The sequence below is a fragment of the Nicotiana tabacum genome, chromosome 6 (genome assembly GCF_000715075.1).
Source record: "Nicotiana tabacum cultivar K326 chromosome 6, ASM71507v2, whole genome shotgun sequence".
NCBI classification, from domain to species: Eukaryota; Viridiplantae; Streptophyta; class Magnoliopsida; order Solanales; family Solanaceae; genus Nicotiana; species Nicotiana tabacum.
This window is the reverse complement of record NC_134085.1, coordinates 77449220-77469773: the sequence shown is the minus strand read 5'-3', so window position 1 is coordinate 77469773 and position 20554 is coordinate 77449220. Positions and strand designations below refer to the sequence as shown.

General features: G+C 38.0%; 1 long non-coding RNA gene across 1 annotated transcript; it reads right to left on the bottom strand.

Moving 5' to 3' along the window:
- Positions 1-9483: 9483 nt before the first annotated feature.
- LOC142181630 (uncharacterized) lies at positions 9484-16560 on the bottom strand. The gene is made up of 2 exons (XR_012710424.1): positions 15764-16560; positions 9484-9956 (listed from the first exon to the last, which is right to left on the bottom strand). It is a non-coding gene; the product is annotated as an uncharacterized LOC142181630 (long non-coding RNA).
- Positions 16561-20554: the final 3994 nt, after the last annotated feature.

Here is a 20554-nt window from a genome sequence, read left to right as displayed (position 1 = left end):
ACATGTTGTGCCCTAACTTGGGTGGCTCAGAAATTGAAACATTATTTGTCATCCTACACTACTTACCTCATTTCGCGCTTGGATCCGTTGAAGTATATCTTTCAAAAGCCTATGCCGACAGGGAGACTTGCGAAGTGGCAGATATTGCTCACATAGTGTGACATCATTTATGTGACTCGGGCTGCGATGAAAGCCCAAGCATTGGCCGATCATTTGGCCGAAAACCCGATCGATGAAGATTACGAGCTATTGAGAACTTATTTTCCCGATGAAGAAGTGATGCATATCGATGAACTGGAGCAAATTGAAAAACCAGGCTGGAAACTTTTCTTTGATGGGGCTGCCAACATGAAGGGAGTCGGGATAGGAGCTGTGCTTATTTCTGAAACAGGGCATCACTATCCTGTTACGGCTCAGCTTCAGTTTTATTGCACCAACAATATGGCTGAGTATAAAGCCTGTATTTTGGGTCTAAGACTAGCTGCAGACATGGATATCCAGGAAGTCTTGGTCTTGGGAGACTCGGATCTTCTGGTACATCAAATTCAAGGAGAATGGGAAACACGAGATTTGAAGCTCATACTGTACCGACAATGTTTGCATGATCTTTGTCAACGGTTTTGATCAGTTGAGTACAGGCATATTCCAAGGGTCCATAATGAGTTCACCGATTCTTTGGCTACCCTGGCATCAATGTTGCACCATCCGGACAAAGCTTATGTCGATCCTCTGTATATTCAAGTCCGAGATCAGCATGCTTACTGTAACATGATTGAAGAAGAACTTGATGGAAAACCATGGTTCCACGATATCAAGGAGTACATTAGAATGAGGATATATCCAGTGCAAGCCACAGGGGATCAAAAAAGAACAATTCGACGGTTGGCAAATGGATTCTTCTTAAGTGGAGGAGTTTGGTATAAGAGAACACCAGACCTTGGATTATTAAGATGCATAGATGCTAGACAAGCTACGACTGTCATGTCCGAAGTACATTCGGGAGTCTGTGGACCACATATGAGCGGATATGTGTTGGCGAAGAAAATTCTCCGAGTAGGCTATTACTGGCTTACCATGGAGCGAGATTGTATCAATTTTGTGCGCAAATGTCATCAGTGCCAGATACATGGAGATTTGATTCATTCTGCACCATCGGAATTGCACACAATGTCGGCACCATGGCCCTTCGTTGCCTGGGGCATGGATGTCATTGGACCAATTGAGCCAGCAGCATCCAACGGGCACAGGTTCATTCTGGTAGCCATTGATTATTTCACCAAGTGGGTTGAGGCCAAAACTTTCAAATCGGTGACCAAGAAAGCAGTGGTCGATTTTGTTCACTCAAATATCATCTGTCGATTCGGAATCCCAAAGGTGATCATCACAGATAATGGTGCTAATCTTAACAGTAACTTGATGGAAGAGGTATGTCAACAATTTAAGATTACACATCGCAATTCTACCCCATATCGTCCCAAGGCGAATGGAGCAGTCGAGGAAGCCAACAAAAATATAAAGAAGATACTTCGGAAAATGGTAGAAGGTTCGAGGCAATGGCACGAAAAATTACCATTTGCGATGTTGGGATATCGCACTACTATTCGTACTTCGGTAGGTGCAACTCGTTATTTGTTAGTATATGGCACTGAAGCAGTAATACCTGCAGAAGTTGAAATCCCTTCCCTTCGGATTGTCGCTGAGGCTAAGATTGATGATGATGAGTGGGTCAAAACCCGTTTGGAGCAGTTGAACTTGATTGATGAAAAAAGATTGACAGCAGTATGTCATGGCCAGTTATATCAAAAGAGAATGGCAAGAGCATACAACAAAAGGGTGCGTCCCCGAAAGTTTGAAGTGGGTCAGCAAGTACTGAAACGTATTCTTCCACATCAGGTTGAAGCAAAAGGCAAGTTCGCCCCGAATTGGCAAGGGCCATTCATTGTGACCAGAGTATTATCCAATGGTGCTCTATGTTTAACAGACATCGAAGGAAAATGCATAGACATGACTATCAATTCTGATGCAGTAAAGAGATATTATGTATGATTTCTTTGTTATAATTGTTGATTGTTTGTACTTGGCATTGTTTCGAAGATTGGAATGACGAAGGCAATTTGTTCTACTATCTAAACACACTACCCTTTGTTTCCCCTTTTGAGCCTTATTTATTTTATTTCATACCCCTCTTTTGGAATCAATAACGAAAAAAAGGAAGCGAAAAGAGAAAATAAAACAAAGAGATTCAGGTGTGAACTACGTTTGACCTGATTCCTGTTAAGGATACGTAGGCAGCCTCACGGCTCGGTCATAGTAAAATAAAATAGCAAAAGATCCCCAAGCAAGGAAATTGTGGCAGAAGTTGTACTTGTAATAAGAAATGTGATTCCAAGAGTTGTAATTTTAAACCCATGTCAAATTGTTTTGAGCCTTTGGTACCCTTTCTTTCTAACCCCATCCAAAATCCCACATTACGGTCCAAAGAAAGACCTTCCGATCTGCCTTCGAGAGATGCCAAGTTGAGCAAATAGAGGTGATTCATATCAGGATAATACTCTGGTCCAAGCAGGAAAAGTAATGAAAATGAGAAAATCTTATTGGTGAAAACCCTAATGGGCACCATGAGGCGACGAAAGCTGAGAGAAAGTAAAAATGAGAGAGTCTTATTGGTGAAAACCCTCATGGGTACCATGAGGTGATGAAAGCTGAGAGAAAGTAAAAATAAGAGAGTCTTATCGGTGAAAACCTTCGCAAGCACCATAAGACGACAAGGAATTGAGGAACAAACGAATGAGAGAGGTTTGTCGGTGAAAACCCTTCAGGGCGCTGCAAGTCGAACAAGGTCCGTAAGTTGGCGGAAAGTAAAATTGGGTTGTGGAAATCTTGGAGAACAAAGTAAAACAATTGAAAAGGAGATTGGTTAAATAGACTGGGCTGATTAATCCAAAATGCATACCATGATCATTGGTGCCAGTGATTCCACTCAGATAAGTTCCTTTTTCCTATCTCCAACAGTCATCCAAATTTGGATTTTTCTTCTTTATTCTTGATTCTCAAAATCGTCGCATTTCATTGCTGTTAATTTTTACTCCTCTAAAGCTCTTCCAAGGTTAGCCTTGTTCCAACAAATAAGAAGGAATGCCAAAGTATATTACCAGATTCAAAATTGCACAAAGCAAAATACGGCTAGGACATGTTGGAGATAGTATGATGAAAAGTGGGACCTAGGGTGTAAGCAAAGGTTAAATTGGTGGAATGGTTCAGTAATGTCATGAGAGATGTATGGTTACGAATAAAAGGGTCAGAAGTGAAAAAAACGGTTGGGGATCCTGCAGTTAAGGATCAATCATGAGGTCAAAACAGTCCTTTCGACCGGTTCAAGGAAGTCTGTCGAAGCAAAGCATGACAAGGAGAAAACCCTCCCCAACAAGAATGCCACAACTAACCGTCACGTTTTAAACTGACAAGATTTTCTTTGATTTGAAATAGGGGCAAAGATGGCATTTGTTTCAGGAAGCACCCTGTGAGGAAAGCAAGTACCATGCAGGTTTGACCGTATAAATTTTCAGGACCTTCCTGGAAATGAGACCTAGTTTAACATTCAAAACAATCATGAATAGCAAAATCTAGTATAAATATACCCCAAAAGAATATAAGTTGGCTTTAAAGTTTTTATTGCTAGGATAGAATTTAATTTGAAGTTTTCAGGACCATCCTGGAAAATGGGACCTAGGTTGAACCCTAAAACAATCATAAGTAGTAAATATAAGACAAATGTGCACCAAAAGGAATATAAGTTGGTTTCAAAGTTCGCATAAGAGTTGTCAGGACCCTCCTGGATAATGAGACAAAGTTTAAAACTGGTTTAGATAACAAGATTTAGCAGAAGTCATGCCTTTAAAAGATATAGCTTAGACTTAAAATTGTCGTTTAGTTAAGAGTTGTCAGGACCCCCCTGGATAATGGGACCTAGCTTTCAAATTCTTAGTAATATGATTTAGTTTAACACTCACAGATGCACCCAGCTACCAAACTGGGACAGAAAATTTTCTTTTGTTTTGTCTATTTTTGTTGAAATCAGGCGTCCACCTGGAGAACAAGAAAGAACAGTTGAAATACTAGCAATCAGGCGTCCACCTGGAGAACAAGGAACAACAGTTGAAGTATCAGCAATCAGGCGTCCACCTGGAGAACAAGGAAAAACAGTTGAAGATTCAGTAATCATGCGTCAACCTGGAGAACAAGGAACAACAATTCAAGTTTCAGCAATCAGGCGCCCACCTAGAGAACAAGGGAGTACAATTCAAGTTTCCATTTTCAAGTTCTTACTGATGTTTGGTAACATGATTTAGTTTACACTCATATATATACCCATCTACCAAACTGGGGCAGAAATTTTTTCTTTTGCTTTTGTCTATTTTGTTGAAATCAGGAGCCTACCTGGAGAACAAGGGAATATAATTCAAGTTTCAGCAATCAGTATCCCACCTGGAGAACAAGGGAATACATTTCGAGTCTCAGCAATCAAGATCCCACCTAGAGAACAAGGGAATACAATTCAAATTTCAAGTAGTCAGGAGCCCGCCTGGAGAATGAAGGGAAGAAGCAATTCAATTTTCAAATAATCAGGAGCCCGCATGGGAAACAGAGGAAAGGAAACAATAGTCAAAGGAAGACATTTAAAAGGTTCAGCAATCAGGTGCTCGCCTGGAGAAGAAGGGAAAGCATTTCAAAGAATACCATTCAAGTCAGCCACAAAGGAACTTCTGAGGAAAATAGAAGTCAACGAAGCAACATCAGTCACAAGATCAAGTTTGGAAATAAATCTTTGTAAATCATAGATTATAGCTTATTCTAGCTTCTTCATTTTTGTCATGGTGCAATAAGGAGGTCAGTAGGCAGTATGAGCAGCAGCAACAACAGTAACAGTAAAACCGCAGCTTCATGGTAGTCCCAGCTACCGAAACTTCCCGAACTACATTGACCTGATTCCTTTATAGCCAAGGATATGTAGGAAACCTTTGAAGCAGAGGTTCGGTCAAATCATTCAAAAAATGCTACCCACAGAGTGTTCAAACATGCAAAAATCGCTCGTATCCGCTCACTTTATCTTTGCACGAAAACTCTTCGTGTTTCCGGAAAAAGAGGGGCAGCTGTGAGCACGTGATTTTTGCCTCATACGAATTACTCCAAAAGAATTCCCAAAATTAGGTCTTTTCTTCAATTATGTGTTATTTTTAGGAATTATTGTGCGATTTTCCTGATTGTTTGCATATGTTTGTGTGCATGTTTAATTTTATTTATGCATTAAAAATACAAAAAATATAGCATTTGCATTTAAGATTTGATTTTTACATTTTTGGAATTAATTAATAATTAGGTATTTTACAAAAATGAAAATTCACGAAAAATAACATATTTTTGTATTTTGGTCAAATTGTGTGATTTTCTTTTAATATAGTGTTTAATTATTTGTGATAGGTATTATTTAAAGTTAATTAATATTTTTAAGCTAATTTAGGTCTTTTATAATTTAATTTAGGATTTTTAAGTTTTAATTTAAAAAAAAAGAAAATTGAAAAACAAAAGAAAATAAGAAGAGGAAAATCTGGTTGGGCCAATTTAGTCAGGCCCAAAACAAAAACCCACCCCAGACCTAATCCCCAGTCTAGCCCAACCGGTTCCCTGCCCGGTCCGCCCCTACCAGAACCCAACGACGTTGTTTGGACACGCTTTGATCAGGGCCGTCGATTTCATTTGATCGAACGGCCCAAAGCCTTGCCCATTACCTGACCCCGACCCATTTCATCTGAGACCGATCCGGTCTCTAACTCACTCAAAAGACGTCGCTCCATTTAGTCAGATGATCCAAGTTGTTGATCTCGTTTGATCGAACGGCCTGGATCCAATTTCACCCCAGTATATATTTGTCCAAACAGACCCCACCCCCTCAGTCACCCCCTTGCTCTCACTCGTCTCACATCGTCTCTTCAGAGACGGGTAACCCTAGTAGCCGCCACCCTTTTCCACCGCCCTAAACCCGGCAGCGCCGACTCCAATCCGCCTGAAAACCACACCCCATGAACATCACAAGCCCCTCATACCAAATCCCTGTTCCAGTTCCCTCGAACATCCCTAGAACTGTTCGAATCTAGATTTAAAGGGACGAACCCTAGCAGCCGCCACCATTCACCACAGCCTTCCGGTAGCGGCGCCGGCTCCAATCCTTCCCAAATTAACACCCTGAAGCCCCCTCCCTCTCCTCTTCGTCAATCCACGACTCGTTACCCTCGAATTAAACCAGAACTTGTCGAATAGTGAATCTAAGTTTTAAACCTAAAACTACAAAGTCAAGATTCGTTGTTACTTTAAGCTAATTTTGACTTTATTTATGTGTTCTTGATAAGAACACACAGTTAAAGTCAAGATCTGGTTTAAAAAATTTAAAGATTCGAAGGTTTTCTTCAAATACTAATGGTCGGTGAGTCTTTGTCCTGATTCTATGTTTATATTCTATTAATTTTAATTTGATATTCGTCTTCCTCATCTCTTTTTCTTTTCCTGGTCAATTAAAATTCGATCAGTGCGCTGGTATAAACTATTTCTGTTCACTTTTTATTTATTTATATTGGTTTTGTGGATGTTTTTCATATAATTAGGATGTCAGAAAACTTTGAAATGGTATCTCGTTTTAATCACTTAGGCAGAATAACTGGGATTAGTTCAATAATTTGGTTGAATGTGTATAATAATCAACTGATTAGTATAAGTTAATACAAGTGGTAACTAATTGAGAAGCTTCTAATAGTGGTAGGGTAGAAATTGCATTACTAAATTAACTAAAGGTACTAAATTGAGTGGATAATTTAAAAATGAAAAGATAAGTTGTAGTGAAAAATGCACAAATTAGATGCCCATTTAAGGGGGCTAAAATTCAGAAGAACACACAGAAATAGACACAGAAGAGAGAGGCTAGTATTTAAAAAATACAAAGAAAAATAACTCTGAAAATACTAGAAAAAAACTGGAAATTTCTGTTTCATTGATTTCTATTTTCTGGTTTTCAATCTCGAATTGGCTGAAACCGTCTGTGAGTTTAGAGGTTTTGATATTTTGAAACAGTTTCTGATTCTCTTAGGTATTGAAGAATGGTTTGAGTTGGGTTTCGAAAGTGTTGTTCAAATTTTTCAGTCCATATACTTTTTCATTGAATTATCTGGTGTTAATAGCTGTTTTTCTTGGGTTAAAACTGGGCTGTTCCTTCTTGTTTCTGTTGATCACTGATCTTCCATTTTCTTCGGTGTTTCTTTGTTATCATCAGGTACACATTGTAAAGCTATTGATTGTTGAAATGTTGGATTTGAAGAATAAAAAATGAGAAAGAAGGATTTGAAAGTCCCACTTCAACTGTCCTTTATTCCATTCTGTTTCACTTTAGATTTCTATTCGAGCATGCTATACTGTTTAGATAATCTGTATGTTAAGTAGATATCTTCACTTGTAATTGAATCGGGACTGTTGTGAGACTAAAAAAACTGTTTTGGTACCCACACATGTGGAAGTAGTCTGATAATTGTACTTGGTCTCGCTGAAATTAGTATTGAGTCATTCTTTTGGTTTGATATTAGTTTAGTCGTATTCAATGGCTCATGTAAACATCCATCAGTTCGGCTGAATGTGTTCTTGGATTCTTGAAGCATTGCAATTGTGATTAAAAAGAAAAAGGGTCACAATATTGATAATTACTGCATATTTCTTAAATAATTATTGGACTGCATTCAATTTTCTCATGTGCTCTTTCGTTAGTCATCATGTATAGTAATTCATCATCATTGTTGTGTTCCATTTTATCTTTGGATTCGAACCTGTTTAAGTGTAAGGGTTCAAGGCTGTTGGGATTTTGAAGTGAATCATCTGATGGGCCAATGATCTTAAGGGTCAAGTAATGTACCGAAGAATCATGTTGTAGCTATGAGCATATTTTCGGTTAATTTTAATGCTAAATTGTCCATTTGGAAATCCTTGAGGTTTGGCTTAGCTTAATTTGTTTCGAATCTGAGGGAATATGTAACTTGCATTGTTGGATTTGATGTGGGTATTTCGTTTGATTTTCCAATACGGAATGTATGCCAGGAGATTCGAACTTGAGGTTTGTTCACGTATCCTCTTGTTTCCTCAAAGATACAAACCCATTTTGGGCCCGAACAGTGGGATCATTTTAAATTGAAAAGAGGTCCATCGCCTTTAGACAACCTCTTAATTTGAGGACCTGGATCTAGGCGTCAATTTGGAGAGTATGTTACCGTTTTGTTTAAGCCACCTTCAATTATCATAGTCAGTGGAGGCAAGCCATATTAGTAACACCAATAGTCTATGGCTCCTCAACTTTAGTTTGAAAATACTTTTATATGGAATTGAGGTGCGCCGCGCCAAATATAATCTCAAATGTGTGGCCCTCACTTAATTATATCCCTTAAAATTCTTAGAACTTGAGGTATGCCATTTAGCAAATTTTTCATGGCCCTCACAAAGTTAAAAACGCGTAGTTACTTTAGGCGCGTTATTTTAATAATATTACTTTCCTAAACTCGGGTGCACATTTCATGTGACCCAAATCCAAATCTTAACAACGGTAAATAAAATGTGTTGCGAACCGCGGGCGCATTTATGTAGCATGGCTTACGATGTGTTTTAAATAACTTTAAATTTTTTCCCGAAATATTAAAAGCGGTTAAAATAATAGCATCCTTTTTTTGCTTTTGCTTTTGTCTATAGTATCTTGAAATATCAGATTGAAGTATTTGTGCATTCAAGTGATGGAGTAAAGATCCTCTTTCAGCATTACACATTACGTATAACACAAATTAGGGTAAATGAACGCAATTATGAAGTTTCGTTCTCTGCTATTTGTTTGGCATGTTTGATGCATTTTTTATGCATTCAATTAGCAGATGGTTTATTTCCATACTTGAGCCTTTTGTTAAAAAATTGTTTAGCAACCGAACCTCATACTTTGGTTTGAAGCAATGAAGATTTTTGGCCGCTTGGATTTAGATAATTCAAGTCTGATTGGTCAAGAGCTAATAAAATTTCACAAGCTAGTTTCATCTTTCTGTAAATAATCTATCTCTTTTTCTATATTAATTTCCATAACATGGCCTTCACAATAATCTTAAATTAGCTTTAGAAAAAGATAATTAATAAATCTTGTAGTTTGCTTTAGGCTCGATTTAGATTAGTATTGTGATTATGTATACGTTCGCGTAACATAATTGCAAATTTAACTCTAAAAAGACTCGAGGGATGCATTCGCGCAACCTCAATCAATTTTTCTTAAATAAATAAACAAAGCATTATTAATTGGGGACATGTTCGCGTGACATGATTTTTGACGCGCCAAAAGAAAAGAGTATACGTACGCGTAACTCAATTCTTTAATTACGAATAAACTAAGTAATTTAAAAGCGGTAAAAAGATAATTGCACATAGGTCTTAAAAATGAGTATTTAAATAATTGAAGCCAAGTATAAATTGCAAAGCGACCGTGCTAGAACCACGGAATCCGGGGGTTCCTAACACCTTCCCTCGGGTTAATAGAATTCCTTATTCAGAATTTCTGGTTCATAGACTTCAGAAGGAAAGTCAAACTTCCTCGACTCGGGATTTTAAACCGGTGACTTGAGACACAATAAATTATCCCAAGTGGCGACTCTGAATCTTTGAATAAACAAATCTCGTTTCGATTGTCCTTTAATTGGAAAAACTCCCTTATACCCCCCTCGGGTGTAGGTAAAAAAGGAGGTGTGACACTCCTCTTGCAATTCCGATTTCGACTCAACAATCTCCCTTGGTGGGTCTACAACTCAAGTGTTTGTTTCCTTGCTAGTCATGACTGTTTGACGCTTTGATCGGGTGTTGTATGGATGACTTGCTAGGATGTCAACAAACAAACCACCTTCCTGAAATTAAATAAAGATAACAGAGGACAACAACACAAAACTACCATGTTAGTGTTAGGGCATTTATCAAATAATAATATCACATTACGTGCAATGCACCTAGCAACAATTAACGGTTCTAAAATGGCTTTGAGGGTCGCAAGGTCATAGGGCATCATCCCGATTTGCTCATTTCGATCCTTCTTCTCTTTCTTTTCCAACACCTCTTATCCCTTTTTCTCTTTTATCTCTTCTTTCTTTCTCTCTCTTTCTCTCTTTCTCTCTCTCTCTCTCTCTTTTTGAACCAAAAATGATTTGATCGAACCCAATGTAGGTTGCCTACATATCATGTCCCTCATGAATCAGACCAAGCGTAGTTCTGGAAAAGTGATGGAAAATAAACTAAAAACAAAAGCTTTTTGGGATTTTTTGTTTAAAACTTTTCGATATTAAAATACAAAGAGAAGTACGATAATGAAAGACATGACAGACTCGACTACACTATGACAGACTCTGCCACCAGCTGAAGGACTCAGTACTCCTATACAAGACACGAAAGTAAAAAGATAACATAAGACAATCTCAAAACACCTAAATAGAATGACTCCTCAAGCTGCTCCTGAATGCGACGGTCCTAACTTGGATGGTCCTGGGCTGTCCGTCATGCTCAAATTTTGTAACATGCCTCGTAAAGAAACACCGATGCTGGGAAAAAGTCCCTGGTGTGTGCCCCCGCTTCCTGAAGGCCGACCCTAAACAAATACTGGCCATGCTGCTCCACGTTTGCTGCCAATCCCGCTAACTGAGACTTTATCAACTCAAGCTTATCCCAGGGATCTTGGTTCGATGCCTCCTCAAAATCATCTGTCTGAACTGCCCGACCCTAAGTTGTGCTAGCAATGGGGTGCTGACCCCTGGCGGGACGGACTGTAACCAAATCAAGTACTCCTGAGTACACTCGGACCTGCCAACGTCCTCTACTAATGTATTTTTCTTCATCCTCTTTGCATTGTTCCAGTATAGCACATACTTGATTTTGTCAGCTGCCTTTTTGCTAAAATTCATGATGTGCCTCCGAAGATTCAAAGTTGGAGGCTCCTCTTGTCTTCTGCCCAACTGCCGCATTACCCTAACGGGAGTGTATGGCCTGACACACTTGAGTCCTATCAGCATCAGGAAAGGCTGCATGAGGCACCCTACCAAGATATCATCCAAAGGTAGCCAAAGGTAAGCCCACAAAACATTCCCATTTGTCCTCAAACCAAGGAACTCAATCCAAGCCGTGACGCCTACTGGGTATGTAAACTTAGGAGATTTCATCCTACGCTCGATGCATACCACCCGATCCCTCAAGGCACGGTCGATGGGACAAAGTAAGGAAACGGTGTGCAAATGCTCCATCATCCATAGTTGTAGCAGAAGGTTACTTCCCTCAAAATATCTGACACATCCCCTAACCTCACTCAGGGCTCGGTATAACTTTGCTAAGATCATCGGCACAACGGTAACGGTTTTGCGTTGCTTCTCATGAAATAGTGCCATTACCACTGACTACAGATGGGTGCTACTATGCCTCTCATCTAATGGAAAAACCAATAATCCCAACAAAGCAAGGCTGAAAGCTTCGAGGCGACGCCTTTGCCACTTCGCCTTGGTTGTGCAGAACTCATCCCAAAAGACGTCAAAACTATCCTGTGGTCCAAATCTAGCAAACAAATAATCCAAGGATATCCAGGACTGCTCGAGAAAATTTAAATGCTTATTATCTTTCAGGCCCAGGTCACTGAGGAATCTTGTCCTAGAGTGGTCTCGGGGAAGTATCATGTCCTTGCCTATATAGCTTAAACGAGTGAGACTAGACATTTCCACCAAGGTAGGAGTCATCTCACACTCTCCAAATCTGAAAATCAAATTTGCGGATCCCAATAAGTCATCATCGCCTCCACTAAGTCTAGGCGAGGTGTGATACCAAGAAGAAAAGTTAGGGTGCCCAATTTCTGCATTAATCCATGCTGCTCTAACAATGAAAACATTTTCTACCACTTGATCAATTTTCTGGGAATCTTTACTACCATCAACACTTTGGATCGAATCAGCGGGTCCATACCTGAACGAAGAGAACATGGCTAGCAACTCGGGACACTACATGACACAACAACATTTCCTAGTGGACAAATGCAAGACACAATTAGGCTATATTTTGCAGATTGGCCTAAGTGGCTGAAAGTGACTATTATTGCAAACTTGACAAAGTTGACCTCTAATGCATGAAAAATACTCCATATAAAGCTTACATGACTCCAACATCCCAACGATCATGGCCTTAAAAATTACTTTGCGGAAATTGACCCTTTTTTTGCAAAAATGGCCGATATGGCCAAATGTGGCTAGGGACGCAAACATGACATGGATGGACCTTAAAGTGATATGACACCAAGTTGAAACTCAAGATCCTAAGACATGAGTAATTGAACTACTTTTGCGAAAATAACCCTATTTTGCATGAATGGCCGATGTGGCCAAAAGTGGCTAGACATGCAAATTTGACAGGAATGAACCTTAAAATTGAAAGGACACTTTATTGTAGACACAGGGCTTTAAGACAGGAGATAACAAACTATTTTGAGAAAAATACTCCAATTTTTGCACAAACGACTGATGTGGCCAAATATGGCTATACATGCAAGATTTGGCTACGACCCCAGAAGCCAGGACCTAGGACCTACTAGGAAGACCGGACCCTATGTGGGTTGCCTACGTATCCCGCCCCGGAAGACGAGAATCAGGTTCGCATAGTTCGGGAAGATGCAACTAATTTGAAAAAAAAACTATATTTTTTGTCTTTTCGAAAAATGACGAAAAATGTAAAAACTTTTGGATTTTCTTTTCATTTTTTTGAATTTTTGGAAAATTATGAAAAATGTAAAATCTTTTTTGATTTTCTTTGTCTTTTTTTTTTTGAATTTTTTGGAAAATAATGGAAAAGTGTAAAATCTTTTTGGATTTTCCTTTTTTTTTTTTTTGAAAAATAATGGGAGAGTGTAAAATCTTTTTTGGATTTTTCATTTTCAATCATTTTTTTTGGGAAAACTATGAAAGAAATATGCGAGTAGGCCCTACTTGTTTCATTTTCACCCTTCTTTCCAAGATATCGGTCCGCCAAATAACCTTTTTACCCTCACAGATGCAACATTTAGCACATAGGATGATTAAATGTCATTTTGGGTCACGGGCCCATTTTGACAATATTTGGACAGGCTTCCTACAAGGGACACGATACCTGGGACCGACCCCTACTAGGTCTAAATGACATGATGCAAATAAAAATGACCTAAAGGCTGACCTAAGTTTGGGGTTCACTAACAAGGCAATTTGGGGGAGCGTATGGTCGATGGTGGCTGCTCAAGCTTTCCACCCACTCCATACGTCCGACGGCCCCCTCCTAAAATAAGGGTGACTCAACGAAGAGTTCGTGTACGCGACGCGTACTCCGAGACTTGTTGCAGAAAGAATTGACCAGGTAATGCATATGATGACAGTTATAAAGCAGTAAACACATAAAGCAAAACTGTAAACACATAAACAACTAGAACAATAACAACAACCGAGTGTAATCCCACAAGTGGGGTCTGGGGACACATAAACAACTAGCAAATAACAAAATATAAAAACATAATAAAAATTAAGTAAAGCTAATGAAAAACATAAAAACCTCAACCAAATATTCTAAAAGCCAACAAAATCAAGTACTAGCTCGAACCCGCAAGTCCAGTCCCCAACAGAGTCGCCAGAGATGTCACACCTTTTTTTTTAAAACCACACTAACCCTCTTAAATAAATAAAAAGATTCTGTAAAGCTCAAAAGGGTTTTCAATTAGAAAGTGACAAAAATTCGTGTTCAAATGGATTAACTCAGAGTCGCCCCCTGAGATTTTATTTCGGTATGTCAGGTCACCGTTTTTCTAAAAATAATTTTTTTTCCTTTTAAAACACTTGAGACTCCAAAACTAAATCTGCACCAGAGATTCGGGTAAGGGGTTCATTTGATTCGGGAAGAAGGTGTTAGGCACTCCTCAAGTCCCGCAACTAGTACGGTTGCATACTTGATCTAGTTGGCTTTTAAAACATTCAATTGAGGTAGAAAACACAGAAAAGGAAAATAACACACGAGAGGCTCGAGGTCGTCCCCAACTAAATAAAAGAAAGAAAAAGAAAATAAAAATAAAAGTAAAAATACTACAAGTTTCTACTTTTGGCCTCCATTTACATTCACATCGAGGTATTCCCCTGAAATAAAATATATACAAATCCCTCGAGGCATTCCCCAGATAAATTTAACTAAGGGGACGACATCTAGCCTCAAAAGAAGCTAAAAATACGAACGTCCTATAGGTTTGCCTACCTAAATGTGGTCGGCCTAAGCATGCTCCTAGCGGACAATGTAATTAAATCGACAAATGAAAGAAATCTAAATAAGGTAGAAGAAAAATTCTAAATCATGCTCATTCCTTTCTTAACTTCTCATTTTTATTATTAGACAGAGGCCGATAACTAAAGCATAGAGACAAATCAATTGCTAATGGGCTTCGACCTCTCCAAATTTCCACGGCCGAATTCATCATTCATATAATTTCACATTTGATAAGCACTGAAGCATTCAGACAGAGAGCCTCTCAAAGAATGAGGACTAAAGAAGAACAGAACATGATAGTGTAAAAAAAAGTGAATTGAATCCATTAAGAAGAGCCATTAAAAGACTTCCAACCACTGCGATTCTTATTAGTCCCTCATTATTTAAACCCACTTTTAATCAAGCCTAAATTTTACTCTATCTTAAAAGGGCACAAGACAAACCAGCAAGACACTTAATTAATATGGAAAGACAAGACCCAACATAAAGAGAATAGGCATAAATTCACACAATGCAAGAACTTTAAGATTTCACATGACAACATGTTACCACCATAAACTTTACTTATGAATATGCATACTGCAACATGAGAAATCAAATGAAGGGTTATGACCTTAAACATGGGACACATTTGATATTGTTGATTTACACTAGGTGACCACTTAACAAGAATCTCAAATTCACGTTCTTATGGATATTACTTTGAAATCTGCAAATTCACCAATGAAACTCATTTTTATCAAAAAAAACGTGTCAAGCACCCACACTGAATGTTAACATGCCATAGAACTTTATTCTGGAAGAAAGACACTCAATTAATTCAATCGAAATTAAGTTTCAGCATCGAAGGAAACTGGCAGACATATTCAACTCAGATAATAGGTAAAAGTCCGCTTTTTTTTCAAGGTACCCTTAATAAATTAGCAGATCGCAGTGGTAATAGACTAGTTCTGGAACAAACATAGTAATCCATTTTTGCTTAGAAAGTCCACAAAGGGCTAACCATGAGTTTAACTCGCATCAACCATGAAACCATCTTTTGAATTCTAGAAAAATTAGTCAGCATGAAGTGTTATATGAACGTTAATTTAAATGAACTGAAGTATTAACTCAATCTAAGTGTGGCATGAAACAGTTTCAAAAGAAATATAGCAATTGCATTTGCGGATTTCGACAATAGGAATTATTTGTTCACATAAACTAAATGAGAGAAGACACCTCCAAATCACTCAAGCCTTAAACGAACTCATCAGAGAAGTATGAAGAAAGGAGCAACATATATTGTGACATGAAGTAAACAGGGAAAGAACTAACAGATTCTTGACATCACCTAGATTTAAACTCATCTTTTAATGGCTCCTCCAAGGCTTCAATTCAGCATTATAACAGTAAAAGAATAGAAGAAGATAAGACGAACCTGAATGCGAAAAGCTTTAATAAATTCTGGAAGTCGAATACAATGGAGTGCGACAACAAGATTAAGCAGAAACTGCAGCTATAACTCGAACTGAAACTGGATTGAATTTTCTCGGCACGAATGGAACCGCAAATGAACCTCGATTTGCAAGCAATGAACAGCTCGAACGATCTCGACTCCACGGCAAACCTCAATCAAACTCCATCTTGAAATCCAAAATCGAAATGGAAAGAAGTAACAGAAATATTATGTATTTTTTCTGATTTTTGTTTTTGCAATGAAAGTAAAAGAAACAGAAGCAAACCAAGGAAAAGGAACAAAAATCCCTGAAAACCCTAGCCCTCTTCTTTTTCCCAATTTTTCTCTGATTTTTTCCCTCTTCAAGACTGTCCGAAAACTTCCAAATATATATCCCCTCCCGAATCTTCTTCTCCTCTTCTCCAAGAAAACCGATTTTTTATCTCCAAAATCTGAAAAATTCCCTAAAAATCTGAAAGCCTTTTTCGTGTAAACGGGTTTTAGGCAAATGGACGCTTGGGATCCAAAGATCTCGATCCTATGGCTCCCATTTAACTATCATCCATTTATGAATGGCTCTAATTCTTCAAAGAAATTGAGAAGAGCGTGTGAGATGAGAAGAAAACACGTTAAAATCAGATGCTAATGATGAGGGGGGACCATGTGAGTTAACTCTCCGGGTTTGGACGAGTTCCGACGAGTTTGGGGTGGTAGGCGCACGGGCAGAGGTGTGTTGGAGAGGGTCAGGCGCCGTTTGGTTGAAGTGATTTAGGGTTGAGGAAATATTATCAGGAGCTTTTATATGGGGCTAAGGTTTAATTAGGGCCATTGGATTAAAAAAGGGTGAAGGGCTAGGATTTACCAAGAAAATGGGGCGGGTCATTGGGTAGTCCGGCGGGTCAAAGGTTTGGATGGTTGGGTTGAAAGGGTTATGAGATTGGGCTGCCCAGATTTGGGCCTCTTTTAGCATAGGAATTGGGCTTATAATTTGCGACTTTAACTCTTTTAAATCTACCAATTAAGAAAACTTAAACATTTTCTTTATAAAAATGATTTAAAATTAATTATGATTAATTAAAATAAAATACATCATACTGTGAAACTATATTTTTATATATCATTTTTTATATAAATTACCATATTCAAAAATAAAAGTGAAAATCATGGTAAAAACAAAAATATATTGCTATAAAAATATCAATAACGTAAACCAAATAAAACATGAAATTATTTTTGTATTTTTTAATTTTTGTGCCTTAAAAATAGAATTAAAATTAGTAATAAAGTAAAATCCTATAGAAATAAACTCCAATAAATATCCTAAAAATACTAGGACTATTAAAGATAATTCTAATGCGTGGGTTAAAAATTACATGTCTACACCATCTATCAAGTAGACATTCTCAATGGAGTGTGAGACTATCTTACCTACCTTCCCAACCCCAATAATCTCACTTTTCTTCCCATTTCCCAAGGAGACATTACCTCCCTTGAAGTCCTCAAGTGAAAGAAACTGGTTCTTACTTCCAGTCATATGTTTTGAGTAGCCACTATTCATGTACTATATTTGGCTACTTCCCTTCACTTGGACCTGCAAAAAGAAATCAAGGGTTAGTCTTAGGAACCCAAACTAGTTTGGGTCCCTTTCTATAGGCAAAGGGGTAAATCAAATTCCTTTTAGCCCACCCATTCAGCCTATTTTTCTCTTGAACAAAAGCTTTGTTCTTTTGACGGGCCTTTTCTTTTGCATTACATTCATTTTTGTAATGGCCAGTCTTGCCACAGTGTGTGCAAATTTTGTTCTCAGGAAGAGTGAGATAGTTGCTTTTAAGATCCCACTTAGGTGCTTGAGTCCCATAGCCAAGTCCTTTTTTGTTGCTACTGTGATGTTCTTGTAGCCAGGAAAGTGCATCAGAAGCCTTGTTCCATTTGTAAGTTTTGTCTAGTTCATGTTTTACCTTCCCTAGATCTTCTTTTAAAACTTTTATCTACTCATTCTTCCTGTACAACTCATCCTTCATTTTTCCTAAGTTTTCTTCTAGGGTGAGATGTGTGTGATCAGCTTTCTTCTTACCTGTTCCTAGTTTTAGTTTTAAGTTTTCAGACCTAAGTTCTAAGATACTAGTGTCAAGTACAAGAACCTGGTTCTTCAACTCAGCATTTTTACTATCACTCTCATTAGCCCTAGATTCTAAATTTTTGCACTTGGCTTTTAAAATCACACATTCCTTAGACAGATCTTCCTTCTCATTGTTAATTATCTCAGACTCATCAATAAAGTCTAGCAATAGTACAGACAACCTTTCTTTAGACATGAATTTAATCTTGTCTTTGAGATGAAGGACACTTACCTCTTGTTCATCATCTGATTCTTCGATGGCCATAAGTGCTTGTTCATCTCCAGCTTCATCTTCTGAGTCCTCATCTGATGTTTCTCCCCAAGCAGAAACCATAGCCTTTGTTGATCTTTTGTTCCTTTTGGGTTGAACTTGTTCCTTCGTTCATCCCTTTCCTTCTTCCACTCAATATCCCATTGAGGACAGTTCTTGATCATGTGATCAGTCTTACCACATTTGTAGCAACCCTCGTTGGTCTGTTTCTCAGAAACCCTTGGTTTGTTGAAGGTTGTACCTCTTGAAGAACCCTTTCCTCTCATCAGGTACTTTTTGAAATCTCTTGTGATCATGGCCATTTCATCATCGTCCAGATCTGCACCTTCAGCTATTCTGAGAGTCAAACTTCTTTCATTCTTGGGTGCATCCATTTTCATGGTTTGCCTTCTCAGTTCATAGGTAGTGAGGTTTCCAATTAGTTCGTCCAGCTTGAGGGTAGCAATGTACTTTAATTCCTGAATAGTAGTGATTTTGCTTTCCCAAGTCACTAGTAAGACTCTTGACAAGATTTTCTCAACCTTGTCTTCTTCAAGGATAATCTCCCAAGAGATTTAAGTTCATTTATTAATGTTGTGAACCTTGTGTACATCTCCTGGATAGATTCTCCTTCCTTCATACTGAAATTCTCGTATTGAGAATATAGTAGTGTTCCTTTTGATCTCTTTACTTGAGGAGTTCTTTCATGAGCCACTTGTAAAGTGTCTCATATTTCCTTTGCAGTGGTACATCTTTGAATCTTGCTGTACTCGTCTAGACCCAGTCCACACACAAGCCATTTCTTGGCCTTGGCATTCTTTTCCCATTTTTTCAAGTCTTCAGCAGTGCAGTCAGCTCTTGTCTTTGGCACATCCACTCCTTCGGCTTTCTACTTTGTAGTTGCCAGAGGACCATCAGTGACTATGTCCTAGAGTTCATAGTCTTCTCCTATGATTGATCTCTCATTCTGTTCTTCCACCAAGAATAGTACTGACCATTAAAGAGTGGTGGCCTAGCAGTGGATTGCCCTTCCCAGTTTCCAAGTGGTGCACTCATTTTGATCTTTTCCTAAGGTGTTAACCTCTTCAAGGATAACCCGCTCTGATAACAATTGATGTTTTAAGCGTCAATTCCACACAAGAGGTGAGTGATTTGTATGGTACCCAATTTTCGCTTAACTGAACTATAGAAAAACCTGGTTCTTCTAGGTGTTCCAACTACTACTATTTACGGAATAATAAATACAGAAAATAAAGAACACAGAGATGTTTACATGGAAAACACCTAGCTCAAAAGGTGAAAAAATCACGACCTACTACTCAGTAGGATTTTCCCAAACTTCCACTAAAATCACTGAGCCAAAACAGCATTTACAAAAACTCTTTGTAAATCAAAGGATTAACTCTAATCCCGTTGTGGCACACAGCCTCAACTGTTGCGACAACTTCAAGTTAGCTATAACTTGAACACTCTAGGTACCTAATATAATTGCTTCTATGAAAGCTGAAAGGTACAATTTTAAACCACCTACTATAATTGAACTAGAATAAAAGATAGACACAATCGAACTGGTTCTTCTATTTTTTTCAAGTAGCTTCAGGAGTGCACACTCAAATCACAAATAAATTGCTTGAAAAATAGTCTTGCTCTTTTGCTCTCAATTTAGTTTAACTTCTGCGTATGTGCATTACTTATAAAAGAGAACAACACTTACATTTAATAGGTTAGTAATCAGAGTTTGATTGGGACTCAATTGCTGCTCTTCTATGGTGGAAGAGTTCATGACGATCTCAAACTCTAACTCTATCTTTATCCTAGATTGTATTCTCTTCATATAAGGAGACTTTTTCCCCTTATCCAATATGCAACATTTTCAATCAGATCAGGAGATATTGCTGCTTGATCAGTAGGACTTATCTCCTTCACGTGCATCTCACATGTATAGGTTGATCATGACTGATCAGTAGGACTTATCTCCTTCACGTGCATCTCACATGTATAGGTTGATCATGACTGTTGCTTCACAAGATGGACCTGGTCCATGACTGAGTTCTTTTGTCAATCTTCAAAACTTCACCTGTTCTTGGGCCAACACTTAATTATTATTATTATCTATGATAATATATGGAAAATATTAGGTTCATAAAAGTCTCAATAGTAGTTACTTTCAAGCCCATTAATTCCAAAAAGAGTTTACTTATAATATACTACTAACTCCATCCCATTTGAGTTGTCAAGGTTACTAAAAATATTTGACCAAAATACTTGTCGTTTAGAAAATCAAGATTAAATATATTAATTTTTTCTATTTTGCCCTTAATGTTGAATTATTCTTGATAGTAAACAATATTAATAGAGTGTACTTTTATTTAAGAGAGATGAGGATAATTAAATTATTCAAAAT